This window comes from Pogoniulus pusillus, chromosome 7 (assembly GCF_015220805.1).
Source record: "Pogoniulus pusillus isolate bPogPus1 chromosome 7, bPogPus1.pri, whole genome shotgun sequence".
NCBI classification, from domain to species: domain Eukaryota; kingdom Metazoa; phylum Chordata; class Aves; order Piciformes; family Lybiidae; genus Pogoniulus; species Pogoniulus pusillus.
In genome coordinates, this window is record NC_087270.1 from 24,813,712 (window position 1) to 24,829,131 (window position 15,420).

The 15,420-nt window shown below is 50.9% G+C and overlaps 1 long non-coding RNA gene across 4 annotated transcripts in view; it reads left to right on the plus strand.

The window, feature by feature from the left end:
• The window catches only part of LOC135176843 (uncharacterized), a 100,912-nt gene that overhangs the window by 53,877 nt on the left and 31,615 nt on the right, over positions 1-15,420 (plus strand). For all 4 annotated transcript variants that reach the window (XR_010302854.1, XR_010302857.1, XR_010302856.1 and 1 more), the window contains exon 2: positions 6,172-6,277. This is a non-coding gene — a long non-coding RNA (uncharacterized LOC135176843). The remainder of the gene's footprint in view (positions 1-6,171; positions 6,278-15,420) is intronic.

Sequence of the window (15,420 nt, forward strand, 5' to 3'; positions counted from 1 at the left end):
AGAAGCAGGGTGGGCAGCAGGGACAGGAGGTGCCCATCCCCCTGTGCTCAGCACTGGGGAGGCCACAGCTCGAGTGCTGTGTTCAGCTCTGGGCCCTGCACTGCAGGAAGGACACTGAGGGGCTGGAGCCTGTGCAGAGCAGGGCAGTGAGGCTGCAGAAGGGCCTGGAGCAGCTGGGCTGTGAGGAGGGGCTGAGGGAGCTGGGGGTGTGCAGGCTGCAGAAGAGGAGGCTGAGGGCAGAGCTCATTGCTCTCTGCAGCTCCCTGCAGGGAGGTTGGAGCGAGGAGGGGGCAGCCTCTGCTCCTTGGTGCCAAGGGACAGGAGCAGAGGAAATGGTTCCAAGCTGCCCCAGGGGAGGCTCAGGATGGATGCTAGGAAATATTTCTGCCCTGGAAGGGTTCTCAGACCTTGGAATGTTCTGCCCATGGCAGTGCTGGAGCCTCCATCCCTGGGGTGTTCCAGTAGCCTGTGAAGCTGGTGCTGAGGGCCATGGTTTAGTGCTGAGCCTGCAGTGCTGGGTCGAGGATTGGACTATCCAAGCTTGGAGAGCTCTTTCAACTAAGAATATTCTGTGATGGAACAGAAGGATTCTCCCAATCTTGGCATGCTTGCTGCAGAGCATGGTTGGTCAGAGTGGCGTGATGGCAGGCAGCCAGCGTGGGAAATGTTTTCCTCTCTCTTTCTGCAGAAATAAAATTACTAATAATGAGTAAGAGCTGGAGCTGAGGCTCTGCAGGGCTGTCTACTAAGTGCAGGGCTGTGACGTGTCACTTGGTGCACTCAGCGCACAGCCTGTCATGCTTTCCACCAGTGTGACAGCTCTGCCTGAAGCCTCAGCTTTTTGCTTTCCTCACCACAGCATTGGTTACATCCCGTGATAGCCAGTGCTAGCAGGAACACTTTGCTCCCAAAGGAGGAAGCTAAAGAGCTGGGTTAAATTTAGGTCTGCCCTCAACCCTTTCAACCCCCAGACAAGGTCTCTGCATATTATATCACTGCTCAGAACTTAGATAAAACCAGTTGCAGCCTTCCAGTACTTGAAGGGAAGAGATGGGGAGGGACTTTTGACAAGGACTTGTGATGACAGAATGAGAGAGAATGGATTGAAGCTTGAGGAGGGCAGATTGAGACTGGAGATGAGCAGGAAATTCTTGGCAGTGAGGGTAGGGAGACACTGGCACAGTCAAAGGGTTGCAGTTATGCTCAGTGTCAAGGTAGACATCAGCAAGAGTGGCCCCTTAGGAATCTCTACTGAGATCTGAATTATTTACTAGCTTTACCAGGGACCTGGGCAGTGGGACTGAGGCACCCTCAGCAAGTTTGTGGATGACACTAAGCTCGAACAAGTTGCCCAGGGAAATTGTGGCTTCCCCCGCCCTGGAGGTGTTCCTCAAGGACAGGCTGGATGAGGCCTTGAGCAACCTGGGCTGGTGGGAGGTGTCACTGCCCATGGCAGGGCGGTTGGAGCTGGATGATCTTCAAGGTCCCTTCCAACCCAAGCCATCTGATGGATCTGTGAATCTGCAATCCATGGAAACTGAGTTTCAAATAGTCAATTTGCAAAGGCATTCTGCTGGCTTACTGGCAAGGGACAGCTAAAGATCTCTTTCTTCTGACCCTCTCAGCCAAGCTCACCTCCCCTCTCATCTCATGTGAGGATTGTATTATGGATCTCTACTTCCAAAATATCTGGAATTCTTGACCAAGAACTGCTCAGCAGATAGGGAGAGGAAAGAAAAATGAGAAAAATTGTTTTTCTCTTTTTGATGAGATTACATCATCATCCTGCTTCCATGGCAAAGGCTCAGTGCAGCCTGCTCTTCATCTGCTTGTGGTGGGATTGAAGACCCTTTCTTTCCTAAGCTGCTTTTGAAGCTGACCCTGCTTTGAGTGAGAGGTTGGACCAGAGAACACCCTTGCAGGATCCCTTCCTGCCTAGACCTTAGAATCATAGGTTGGCTCAAGCTGGAAGGGACATCAGAGATCATCTGCTCCAACCTCCCCAGCATAAGCAGGGACACCTCTCAACTAGACTCAGCTGCTCAAGGTGTCATCTGATCTGGCCTTGAACACCTCCAGGGAGGAGGTAGTCACAACCTGCCTGGGCAACCTATTCCAGAGCCTCAGCACCCTCACAATGAAGAACTTCTTCCTCAGCTGCAGTCTAACCCTGCTCTGCCTCAGCTTCAAACCAATTCCCTCTTGGCCTGTCTCCAGACACCCTCAGCAAAAGTCCCTCTGCAGCCTTCCTGCAGGATTCTTTCAGGCACTGGCAGGCAGCTCTAAGGTCCCCCTGGAGCCTTCTCCAGACTGCACACCCTCAGCTCCCTCAGCCTGTGCTCACAGCAGAGCTGCTCCAGCCCTTGGCTCATCTTTGTGGCCTTCTCTGGCCTCACTCCAGCTGCTCTGCGTCCTCCTTCCACTGGGGACACCACCACTGGAGGCAGAATTGGAGATGAGGTCAGAGCAGACTCAAGGACCAAAATCCCCTCTCTTGCCCTGCTGCTTGGATCCAGTTTGTCCAGAACAAAAATGTCTGTTGTCAGACACTAGAGTGTCGATGCTGCAAGACCTTCCCTTACATATTTGTCTAATCTCTGCAAGTAGAACTGAACACTATTTAGGTTCTCTTAATCCACAATCTTTCCTTCCCCAACCTCAGCACCATTGTTTTGCCCTCCACTGAGCTGGTGACATTCACTTCAAATGAGCTCAGTTTAAGGGGTTCAGAATTGTCTGTTTAAAAAACAAACAACCAAAATCCATCTTTTTGGCCATCTTGCCCAGCCTGATGTCTAACTCAGGGTGATTCCCTGCCCTGCTGAAGCCCTCTGTCAACCACAGTTAATCCTCTTTGCCCCGAGTAGCTGCACGGATGCAGCTGCTCCTCTGGGGCACAACTAATGAGTCTTAATTGTGCCCAAAAGTACAGCTCAAACAGTCTGCTCCTTTGGGCAAAGCTCCTTCAAGTCAAAGCTGCAGAATCCTTTCTGCCCTTGAAGAAATTTGTGTAGCTGCTTCTTCCTCCAAACCCAAAGGGGGCAGGAGTAATGGAGAGAGAAAAGCAGCTCTGAGGAAAGAGTAATGGAGAGAGGGAAGCAGGTGCTGAGAGTCCCTGTTTAGAGCTTGCTATGCAGTGAATTGATGAGCAGATGGAGCAGGATGTGTATGCAGCTCTCAAGCCCACCTCTTCACAGCTTGTGAATTATAAACCTACATGCAGCAGGACAGGTTAGGAGTTGACCTCCTGAAAAGCAGCTCTGCAGAGAATCACAGAATTGAGCTGAGAAAAGCCCCTCAGGAGCACCAAGTCCAAACCATATCCCTACTCTGCAAGCTGCACCCTAAACCATAGCCCCAAGCACCACAGCCAAACCACCTTTAAACACATCCAGGGTTGGTGACTCCACCACTTCCCTGGGCAGCTCATTCCAACACCTGACTACTCTTGCTGAGAAAAAATTCTTCCTAATACTTAGCCTTAACCTCCCCAATTGCAACTTGAGGCTGTTCCCTCTTGTTCTGTCACTAATTACCTGTGAGAAGAGACCAGCACCAGGAGCTGGGGTCCTGGTGGACAAGTTCACCATAAGCCACCAATGTACCAAGAAGTCCAGTAGTATTCCAAGGTGTTTTAGAGAGATTGTGGCCAGCAGGGATAGGGAGGTTCTCCTCCCCTTCAGCTCTACCTTGATGAGGCCACACCTGAAGTATTGTGTCCAGTTCTGGGCTCCCCAGTTCAAGAGAGACAGGGGACTACTGGAGAGAGTCCAGTGGAGAACCACTAAGATGCCAAGGGGTCTGGATGAGGAGAGGCTGAGAGATCTGGGGCTGTTTTGCTTGGAGGTGAGCAGACTGAGAGGGGATCTTCTTAATGATGATCAATAGCTAAAGGGTGCAGGTCAAGAAGATGGGGCTGGGCTCTGGTGCCCAGTGACAGGACAAGGGGCAATAAGCACAAGCTGCAACCCAGGAGGTTTCATTTAAGCATAAAGACAAACTGATTTATAGTAAGTGTGCTGGAGCCCTGCACACAGCTGCCTAGAGGTTGTGGAGTCTCCTCTGGAGACTTTTCAGTCCTGCATTTGATGCTTTCCTGTGCAACCTGCTCTAGGTGACCCTAGCAAAGGGGATGGAGTAGATGAGCTTCAGATGCCTATTCCAAGCCCCTTCATTCTGGGATTTTTCATTTCTTAGATCAGATGTATGTCTTCCCTTTACAGGCTGTCATCAAAAGCTGACCACCAGTGTCACTCATAGTCACCATCTCATTAGAGATGGTGATTAATTATTAATCTCTAACTGGCAGTAAACAGCAGGAAATATTTGAGTAGAGCCACAAATATCTCCAGCTCTGCTACTGAGTCAAAATCCACTCCTGATGTCACTGGAGAGCTCTTAGCTGTTCTGCTGCTGGCTGTGCAGTGTTCATGAAGTAAATGTGTCCAGACTGAGCTGATATCACTGCAGCAACTCTCAGCCAGTTGGGGGCTGGTGAGAACAAGGAGGAAGAAGCATTTACAGCAGGAGCTGAGGATTCCTTTCCAAAGTATCCATAGAATAATCACAGAATGGTCTGGGTTGGAAGGGACCTCCAAAGCTAATCCAGCCCAACCCCCACTACACTCATCAAGGACATCCTCCACTAAAGCAGGTTGCCCTCAGCCCTGTCCACCCTCACAGAGTTGGAGATCTGCAGCCTGGAGGAGAGAAGGCTTCCAGGTGACCTTGGAGTGGCCTTCCAGTATCTGAAGGGGGCTACAGGAGGGCTAGGGAGGGACTACTGACAAGGTCTTGTAATGATAGGATGAGGAGGAATGGGTTTAAACTGGCAGAGGGGAGATTGAAACTGGATGTTAGGAAGAAGCTCTTTGCAGTGAGGGTGGTGAGACCCAGGCACAGGTTGCCCATGGAGGTTGTGGATGCTCCCTCCCTGGAGATGTTTGAGTCTAGGTTAGATGATGCCTTGAGTGACCTGTTCTAGTGGGAGATGTCCCTGTCTATGGCAGAGGGTTGAAACTGGGTGATCTTTGAGGTCCCTTCCAACCTAAACCATTCTCCAGGGGTGGGCCACAACCACCTCTCTGGGCAACCTATTGCAGTGTTCCAGCGGCCTCCTGCTGCAGAACTTGTTCCTCACAGCCAATCTCCATCTGTTCTGCTCTAGTTTGAATCTATTGCCTTTTGTCCTATCATTGCAGGCCTTTGCAAACAGTCTCTTTCCATCCCTCTTGTAGCCTCCTTCAGGTCCTGGCAAGCTGCTATTAGGCCTCCCTGGAGTCTTCTCTTCTCCAGGCTGAACAATCCCAGCTCCCTCAGCCTGTCCTCTTAGCCATGCATGTGGCTGCTGCGCTCTTACCTGAAGGCTTGATTGTCTGATACAGTTTGGAATTGTGGCAGCTCACTGTGAAGTTTAAATAATTGCTGTATAGACAGAGGGCTTGAAGGCTTATCACTGGCAATGCTGATAAGAGCTAAAGATAGAGCATGACTCCATCCTTATTGTCATTTTGGGTTCTTTTGGTTGGTTGGTTGTCATGGGCTGTTGCTCCACACAAGCCTTCCCCCGCATAGAATCCAACATCATCGAGTCCAACCAACTGCTGGAGGAAGTCCAGAGGAGGCCATGAAGATGCTCAGAGAGCTGCAGCAGCTCTGCTATGAGGACAGGCTGAGAGAGATGGGGCTCTGCTGCTTGGAGAAGGGAAGGCTTCCAGGAGACCTTGGAGTGGCCTTCCAGTATCTGAAGGGGGCTACAGGAAGATTGGGGAGGGACTACTGACAAGATCTTGTAATGACAGGATGAGGAGGAATGGGTTTAAACTGGCAGAGGGGAGATTGAAACTGGATGTTAGGAAGAAGTTCTTTCCAGTGAGGATGGTGAGACACAGGCACAGATTGCCCAGGGAGGTTGCAGAGCATAGAATGTGATCTTTGATCATATTCAGTACTTCTGTGCTCCACAACCTCCCTGGAGGTGTTCAGGACCAGGTTGGATAAGGCCTTGAGTGACCTGTTCTAGTGGGAGATGTCCCTGCCTATGGGGAGGGGGTTGGAAATGGATGATCTTTGAGGTCCCTTCCAACCTAAACCATTTTATGATTCAACCTAGCACCACCATGGCAAAGAAACCATGCCCTAAGGTGCCATGTGTATACATCTCTTTAACAGCTCCAGGGATGTTGGCTCCACCATCCATGCCTGACCACTCTTTCAGTAAAGAAACTGGGGGCCAGAGGACACTGACAACAGTGCAGGAAGTCTAAGGACAACCAAGGTGAGTCTATAAGTCATATCCCACCAAAAACCTGTGCCCTGACAACCAGCATTCACTCTCCTGCTTGCACAGGTTTCAAAGCAGACGAATCTGCCACAATCATAGAATCAAACAGGTTGGAAGAGACTTCTAAGATCATCCAGTCCAACCTATCACCCAGCCCTGTCCAATCGACTAGACCAGGTTGTGCTGGCAGCATAACCACTGTGGGGACAGCTAGCCTTGAAGCCAGATCACATAACCTCAGAAGGTGCAGGCTGGGAGAGTCATCTGCCAATGTCACCACGTGGTGATGGAGTGCAAGGTGGGCCTGGCAGATAGACCCACACTGAATCCCAATGGTGTGTTGGAGCCCATACAAAGCTCTAAATGAGAATGTGAGAGCAAAAGAAGGTCCTTGTTTGGGAAGGCTGAGGGACAAAGAAGGTGGTGGCACAAGGGATATCAGAGGGCTCTTGCTCAAACCTCTTGTGTTTAAAAATGGCTCCTGTTGCTCAAGAGAAAGCTCCAGAGAGAGCAAGAGGTGCCTTTCCTCCCTCCCTTGCCCTTGGCTCTCTGAATAAAGAGGGTTAAAGCATATACCCGACAGGTTCCTCAAAGCCTTGATCTTAGAAACTGTTAGAGATATTCTGGTTGTCATAAATGTTCCAAAAAACATCTCTGGAGGGGCTCTTCCTCTCTCTCCTTGTAGTACTCACACAGTGACTCAGATGATCCCTTGTGGGCTCAGATGAAATGCAGTCAGCTTGAATTCTGCAGTGATGTGTCTACAAGCCAAGGCAGAGAGTGGAGTGTCAATGGTGTGTCAGCTGGGGCCTGGGGCGGGTCCAGAGAAGGGCAAGGAAGGTGGGGAAATGTCTGGAGAAGAGGTCTGAGGAGAAGCAGCTGAGGGTGCTGGGGGTGTTTAGTGCGGAGAAGAGGAGGCTGAGGGCAGACCTCATCGCTCCCTACAGCTCCCTGAGATGAGGCTGGAGCCAGATGAGGGTTGGGCTGTGTGCCCTAGAAACATGTGCTGGGAGGAGAGGAGGTGTAGGTTGGAGATGAAGAACTTCTTCACTGAAAGGTTTTTAACTACTGGAGCAGGTTCTCCAGAGACATGGTTGAATCCCAGGTGGGGGTCGGCCCCTTCTCCCTGGTAACAAGTTATAGGCCAAGGGGAAATGGCCTCAGGTTGCCACAGGGGAGTGTTAGGTTGGAGGATAGAAGAAACTTCTTGCCTGAAAGGGTTCTTGAGGCCTGGCACAGGCTGCCCAGGGAGGTGGTTGAATGTCGTTCCCTGGAGGCATTTGGAAGAGGCAGAGCTGTGGTGCTGAGGGCCATGGCTAAGCCCCAGGCTTGGCAGAGGTAGAGGACAGTTGGGCTGGAGGATCCTGAAGGGCTTTTCCAATCCAACCAACTCTGTGATTCTATGACTGTTAGGCACCACAGTGTCCAGGTGCCAGGCAGAGAGATAAATTCATCATTTTGATAAAAACAAATTAAATATTACATGTGTTCAGCCCTAGCATCAGCCCTAAATCTTTGTCATTTCCACTGCCTTCCAAAGAGTTGTGGAGCTGGTGCTCAGAGGCCATGCTTTAATGCTGACCCCTCAGCATGGACCAAGGCTTGGACTGGATGAGCCAGGAGCTCTCATCCAACCAGACATATTCTGCACGTATGTGTGTGTGAGAGTTCACGTCCTGTTTTGCACATCAGAAATCTTCTGCAAGTGGTTTCTGCCACAGGCTACAACCAGCTGTAGCCTGACCTTGTTTCTTTGTCAAGCTTTGTTCAGCAAAGAGAGGAACCAACTCAATTAGTGCAGGCTGCTGCTAACAGAATTAGTTAACTGAGCTGCTTTGTTCTCTTAAGTCAGAAATGTTAACACTTCCCCTCATCAGCCCTTAAATGACCCCTTAAATGAGACTTCCCCAGCCCTCAAATGGGCACAAAATTGAATTGCCTTTAGGAGCTGTTCTGAGGTTGGCCTTCTGGATTTTAGTAGGTTTATCTCCAGCACCAGGATCATAGAATGGTCTGGGTTGGAAGGGACCTCCAAAGCCCATCCAGTCCAACCCCCTGCACTCAGCAGGGACATCCACCCCTAGAGCAGGTTGCCCACAGCCCTGTCAAGCCTCACCTTGAATATCTCCAGGCATAGGCCCCAACCACCTCCCTGGGCAACCTGTTGCAGTGTTCCAGCAGCCTCCTGCTGCAGAACTTGCTCATCACAGCCAATCTCAATCTGCTCTGCTCTAGTTTGCAGCCATTACGTCTCAATCAGGTTTGCTGATGACACCAAACTGGGAGGCTTGGCTGATACAGCAGAAGGCTGTCAGGCCATCCAGTGAGACCTGGACAGGCTGAGAGCTGGGCACAGAGGAACCAAATGAGATTCAACAAGGACAAGTGCAGAGTCCTGCACTGGGGAGTAATAATAAACTGCAGCAGTATCGGCTGGGAGGTGATCTGCTGGAGAGCAGCCCTGTGGAGAGGGACCTGGGAGTGCTGGGGGATAACATCCATGGCACAGCAATGTGCCCTGGTGGCCAAGAAGGCAAATGGGGTCCTGGAGGGCATTGAGTAGAGTGTGTCCAGCAAGTCCAGGGAGGTTCTCCTCCCCCTCTGCTCTGCCCTGGTGAGACCTCAGCTTGAGTACTGCCTTCAGATTTGGGCTCCCCAGTTTAAGAGGGACAGGGATCTGCTGGAGAAGGTCCAGCAGAGAGCTACAACGATGATTAGAGGACTGGAGTACTGCTCGATAAGGAGAGGCTGAGAGACCAAGCAGGAAGGAATTAGACCTGTCTCACCAGCAGGCCATGCTTCTGAAAGTATGTCAAACTTTCTGTGGGATATTAGAAGAAACTTCTTCCCTGAAAAGGTTCCCAAAGCCTCCTCTGAATTACTCCTCTGAACTTCTCCAGCAGGTCCATGTCTGGGGACACCAGAACAGTGCTGCAGGTGTGGCCTCACAAGAGCACTGCAAGTTGCTCCTGCTTCTGAGGCTGTCCTATGGGGAAGGGTGAGGAATAAGCTTATGAAAGAGTTAAAGAGAGGTTTGTCCTAAAAATAGGTAATGCCTGGAAATAGGAAAGACAGGGCTAGAGAAGAGAGATTGAGAGCCATGGAAGCAGAGAGCTGGACGAGAGCTGCATGCAGCAGCCCAGGTGGCTGCAGGATGTGAAAATCCTCCCACTGCTCAGATTTGCCTAGCAACTCTGATCTTGGCTGCCAGCATTGCTGGGGTTTTGCCATACAGATGCAGGCTCCATCTGATGGGGAAGTGAAGAGAAGGAGGGTATAGGGATACATCTCCACTCTTGGGAGACCAGTGCCTGGTGCCTTGCAGAGAGGCTGCAGTGAAGGTGCTGTCTCAGTGGCTGCCCTGGCTGCTTATGGCCCTGATATGGTGTCTCCCACCTTGGAAGTGATGGCTCTGTTACAATCCTGCCAGTGTTAGTTAGGAGTTAGTCAGAGTTTAGTATCTTCATTCTGTTTAATATCTGCATTGATGATCTGGGTGAGAGCATTGACTCCACCATCAGTAAGTTTGCAGATGACAACAAATTGGGAGCAAGTGTGGATCTGTTAGCAGGCAGCAGGGCTCTGCAGGGGGACCTGCACAGGCTGGACATATTGCCACAGTCCAGTGCTATGAGTTTTAATAAGGCCAAGTGCCAGGTTCTGCACTTTGGCCACAACAACCCCATGCAGTGCTACAGGCTGTGGGACAGAGTGGCTGGAGAGCAGCCAGGCAGAGAGGGACCTGGAGGTGCTGGTAGACAGCAGCTGAATATGAGCCAGCAGTGTGCCCAGGTGGCCAAGAAGGCCAATGGCATCCTGGCCTGGATCAGGAACAGTGTGGCCAGCAGGACCAGGGCAGTCCTCCTGCCCCTATATTCAGAACTGGTCAGGCCACTCCTTCAGTGCTGTGTCCAGTTCTGGGCCTCTCAGTTTAAGAAAGATGTTGAGGTGCTGGAACATGCCCAGAGAAGGGCACCGAGGCTTGTGAGGGGCCTGGAGCACAGCCCTGTGAGGAGAGGCTGAGGGTGTTTAGCCTGAAGAAGGGGTGACTCAGGGCAGACCATGAGGTCTCTCTACAACTACCTGAAAGGAGGCTGTGACTAGGTGGGGTTGGTCTCTTCTCCCAGGCACCCAGTGACAGAACAAGAGGACACAGCCTCAAGCTGTGGCAGGGCAGGTTCAGGCTGGCTGTTAGGAAGAAGTTCTTCACAGCAAGAGTGATTGGCATTGGAATGGGCTGCCCGGGGAGGTGGTGGAGCCACCAACCTGGATGTGGTTAAAAGGAGACTGGATGAGGCACTTAGTGCCATGGGTTAGTTAATTAGAAGGGTTAGGTGATAGGTTGGACTCAATAACCTGGTTAATTCTGTGATTCTGTGATCCCAGGTATACATGCTGGCAGTGTCCTTGTGACACAGGCATGTGGCAAGAGTCATAGAATCAACCAGGTTGGAAGATACCTCTAAGCTCATCCAGTCCAACTATCACCCAGTCCTATCCAATCAACTAGTCCATGGCACTAAGTGCCCCATCCAGTCTTTTCTTGAACACCTCCAGGGATGGTGACTCCACCACCTCCCTGGGCAGCCCATTCCAATTTCATTATACTCAAGAGTCTCATCTGCACTGATATCTGACATAAACACCAAGAGTAAAAGGCACCAATGACAGAAAAATGATGGTGGAAGTCAACTGTATTGACCTTGTTGTATCGCTGGTGACAGCAGGGTTAAAATCTACTTTTGGACATGCTTGCACATCCTCAGCTCTTCTGAGAGTCAAATACAGAATCATAGAATAATTCCAGTTTAGAAGGAATGTTGAGGATCATCTGATCCAAACTCTATATGCCTGCTCCTGCCATAGCCTGGCATGACTTCAGGGTGTGGGGAAAGCCACACCATGGGGATGGGGGTTTAGAGGGGGGTCCAGGCAGGAGGGCAGCAATGGAACAAGTCTGGTGGGTGCTGTCTGCTGCTGGACTGGGCTTTATCCACCCCAAGAAATGCAGTATTGTTTTCCAGCCAAGTCATCCCTGAGCTGTGTGTGGCAACCAGAGCAAGAGGCAAAATGCTTGAGGAGAAGACCCCATCTGAGAGAGGGATTTGTATTCCAGCTCAATGGCACAAACCCCCTGGTTCTGTGCCTGGTGAGCAGCAGGTTCTGTTATTAAGCAGTGCAAGGTCCTTCCAGAGATTCAGTTGTTTTCATGTGAGGTGAGAAAAAGGCAGAGGCAAATGTCTGGCAGCAGTGGTGACAGAAAAGAGTGCTGACACCAGCCCCTGAGGTTAGTGTTCAAAGTCAGCCAGTGGGAGGTCTAAGGGAAACCAAAACAAACCCAATGAAAAGCAGTTGCTGGGAAGAGGAGGAGAAGATCTGGGAATGAATGGCAGGGCCCAGAGTGGAGTGGTGTCTATCTCATGGGGATGAGGAGCTGCAATGTGGGGAGAGAAGAGGTTTGAAAGGTGTCCCAGTGCAAGCAGTGCAGTTCACAGTCAACAGGAGATGACAGCAGGGAGTGGTGGAGGTGGCTTTGTGCAGGGTGCAAGTCTCCATGGGGAGTGTTGGAGAGACCTTGTACTAAGAGCCTCTGTTTGGTCCTCTGCCCTCTTTCAGTTGTGGTTCACTGGAGCTAACAGTACTTCCACCACAGCCCCAGGTCCTTAAAGAATGTTTTCTTCTCTCCTTTTGTCTGCTTTGCTCAGAGAGCTTTTCCTTCAACTTGCAGCATGTCAAACTGCTCTCCTTGCGCTGCGGCCAAGTGGCCGCAAGCCCTGCTGAAATCCATCCAGGCTTGTGGGGGATCTCTTTTTGGCTCTGCAGCATTTCCCAAAAGCAAGAAGCAAGCTGAGGAGGCATTTCCAACCAACAAAGAGAGACCAAGGTCAACTATAAGTCCTGTGTTGCTCAGCAGTTTCCACAGAGGGGAACATGTAGGGATCTCTCCATCCTTGTGAGTGCTGTGGCCCCTGTGAAGGGCTTAGCTTTATGCACTCCCAGTGCTTGTAGGATGGGAACTCTGTTGGTCACCAGTCCAACCTCTCTTGGAGCAGGAATATCACAAAGGTATAAACCTGCTGGTGATTTTGCTCTCCAGTATCTACAGCAGCACTTTGCTGGAGCCCCATGCTGCATACTGTTCAGCTGCTCAGCAGTATCCCTGAAGGAAGGGCTGTGAGAAGCAGCACATATCAGTACTTGTTGTTTCTCCTGGGAAGAGAGCAGGAGCAAAGATCTTTGGACTTGGGCACTTTTCCAGCTTCAACATTATGCACACACAGGCAAAGATGCTGAGCTTAAAGAGAGCACCAAGCCCCTCTTAGCAAACTTCATCTCCTCCTTTAACAGGACTGTGATTCCTTTGAGCCTGCAAGAAGGAATTGGACCTATGTCACCATCAGGCCATATTTCTGAAAGTATGGCAAACTTTCTCTGAGATATTAGAACAAACTTCTTCCCTGAAGGGGTTCCCAAACCCTGTGGGATATTAGAATAAATTTCTTCCCTGAAAGGGTTCCCAGACCCTGAAACAGGCTTCCCAGGGAAGTGTTTGAATCCTCATCCGTGAAGGTGTTTAAAAGAGGTAGAGATGTGGTGCTGAGGGGCAAGGTCCTGCATCTAGGTCAAGGCAATCCCAAGCACTAGTATAGGCTGGGCAGTGCCTGGCTTGAGAGCAGCCCTGAGGAGAGGCACTTGGGGGTGCTGGTGGATGAGCTGAACATGAGCCAGCAGTGTGCACTTGCAGCGCAGAGAGCACCAGAGACTGGGCCACAGCAAGAGCAGTGTGGGCAGCAGGGCCAGGGAAGTGATCCTCCCCTCTACTCTACCCTGCTGAGACCCCACCTGCAGTACTGCATCCAGTTCTGGAGCCCCTGGTACAAGAGGGATATGGAGGTGCTGGAAGGTGTTCAAAGAAGGGCCACAAGGACAAACAGAGGGCTGGAGCTGCTCTGATATGAGGAGAGACTGAGGGAGTTGGGGCTCTTCAGTCTGGAAAGAGGAAGGGTCTGAGGTGACCTTACTGTGGCCTTGCAGTATCTTAAGGGGGCTACAAGAAAGCTGGGGAGGGATTTTTTTAGGCTGTCAGGTAGAGATAGGACTGGAGGGAATGGAAGAAAGCTGGAAATGGGTAGATTCAGACTGGATGTTAGGAAGAAGTTCTTCAGCATTAGGGTGGTGAGACCCTGGAATGAGTTGCCCAGGGAGGTGGTGGAAGCCTCAACCCTGGAGGTGTTTAATGCCAGGCTGGATGAGGCTCCAGATAACCTGATCTAGTGTGAGGTGTCCTTGCCTATGGCAGGGAGGTTGGAACTGGATGATCCTTGTGGTCCCTTCCAACCCTGACTGATTCTATGATTCTGTGATTCTATAGTTTAGTCCCAGCCTTGGCAGAGCTAGAGAATGGTTGGACTGGACGAGCTTAAAGAGCTCAGAGTTCTATGATTCTATAAGATGCCTCCTTGCACACCCACCTTGTCCTGAAGCTCTTTACCCATGTAGTATTTTGGTCTGAGGATAGAATTTGTGGCCTACTGACCACAACTCAGTCAATGGAGGAAGTAAAGGAGACACATCTGAGTAAAGCCCGTGAGAGCAGGCTGATCTACCCTCCAGAACAACCTTCATGGCTGAGCAAAGAAGAGAATGGCAAACATCAGTTTATCCCTCAGCAGTTCAGCAGCAGGTATGCTGAGATACAGATGTTCACACAGAAAGTTTCCTTATAGCTGTGCTTGAATGGGGGCCCTCCAAATTGCTGAAACCAGCCAAAAGCCAAAAAAAACCCAAACTGTAACTGTTCCTCAGCAGTTAGCTTCAGCTTAGCAGAGTCATAGAATCATAGAACGCAGCAAGTTAGAAGGGACCCTTGAAGGGCATCTTGGCCAACCCCCTCTGCAATCAACATCTTCCACTAGATCAGGTTCCTCAGAGGAACCTGCTGCACTCCTCTTATAAGGAGAGCCTGGCACACCAAGAGACACTTCATGTAGAGAAGTGGTGTCCCTCAAGGCTTGGTACTGGGACCAGTGCTGTTGAACATCTGTGTCAGTGATATGGGCACTGGGATTCACAGAATCACAGAACTAACCAGATTGGGAAAGACCTCTAGGATCATCAAATCAAACCTATCACCCTCAGCAAGTCTGAGATGACACCAAGCTGTGTGGTGTGCTTGACAGGCTGGAGGGAAGGATCCATCCAGAGAGACCTGGACAGGCTGCAGAGCTGGGCCCAAGCCAACCTCATGGAGTTCAACAAGGCCAAGTGCAAGCTCCTGCAGCTGGGTCAGGGCAATGCCAAGCACAAATGCAGGCTGGGTGAGCAGTGGCTGGAGAGCAGCTTGTAGGAGAAGACCTTGGGGGTGTCAGTTGGTGCCAAACTGCCCAGGGGCCAGCACTGGTCACTGGCAGCCCAGAGCCAGCTGTGTGCTGGATGCATCCAGAGCAGGGAGGGCAGCAGCACAGGGAGGGGATTCTGCCCCTCTGCTCTACTCTGCTGGTAAGGAGCAGCTGAGTGATCTGGGGTTGTGTAGCCTGGAGAAAAGGAGGCTAAAGGGCTCCTACAACTGCCTGAAAGGAAGTTAGACTGAGGTGGGGGTTGGGGTCTTCTCCCTACTATCAGATGAGAGGAAACAGACTGAAATTGTACCAGGAGTCATTTAAATTGGAGATTAGGGGAAATTAGGGATTGGAACAGGCTGCCCAGGGAGGTAGTGGAGTCCCCATCCCTGGAGGTGTTCAAGAAATCTGTGTCCATGGCACTTGGGGACAAAGGTCAATGGCCATGGTGATCTGAGGGTGACGGTTGGACTGGATGACCTTAAAGGCCTTTTCCAACTGAAACTGTTCTATCATTCTATGATCAAAGACCCCTCTGAGCTGGCCTGCTCTCTGCTGCTGAAACAAGACTGCATCTGAGAGTTCTAGAGGTTGGGTTTCTCCGCCCCCCCCCCTTCTATTTCAAGTGTCACCATTTGCACTGTTTTCCCACTTATCACCTACCGTGGCTGTTCGTGGTCCTCTGTGTGATATTGTTGTGCCTATTAATAGCCACCAAACACCATCAGCCTTTGTTGCCTGCTGAGTAACTTCCTCGTGTGATGAAAAATTACTGAGGGGAAAATAAAACAGGTGAAA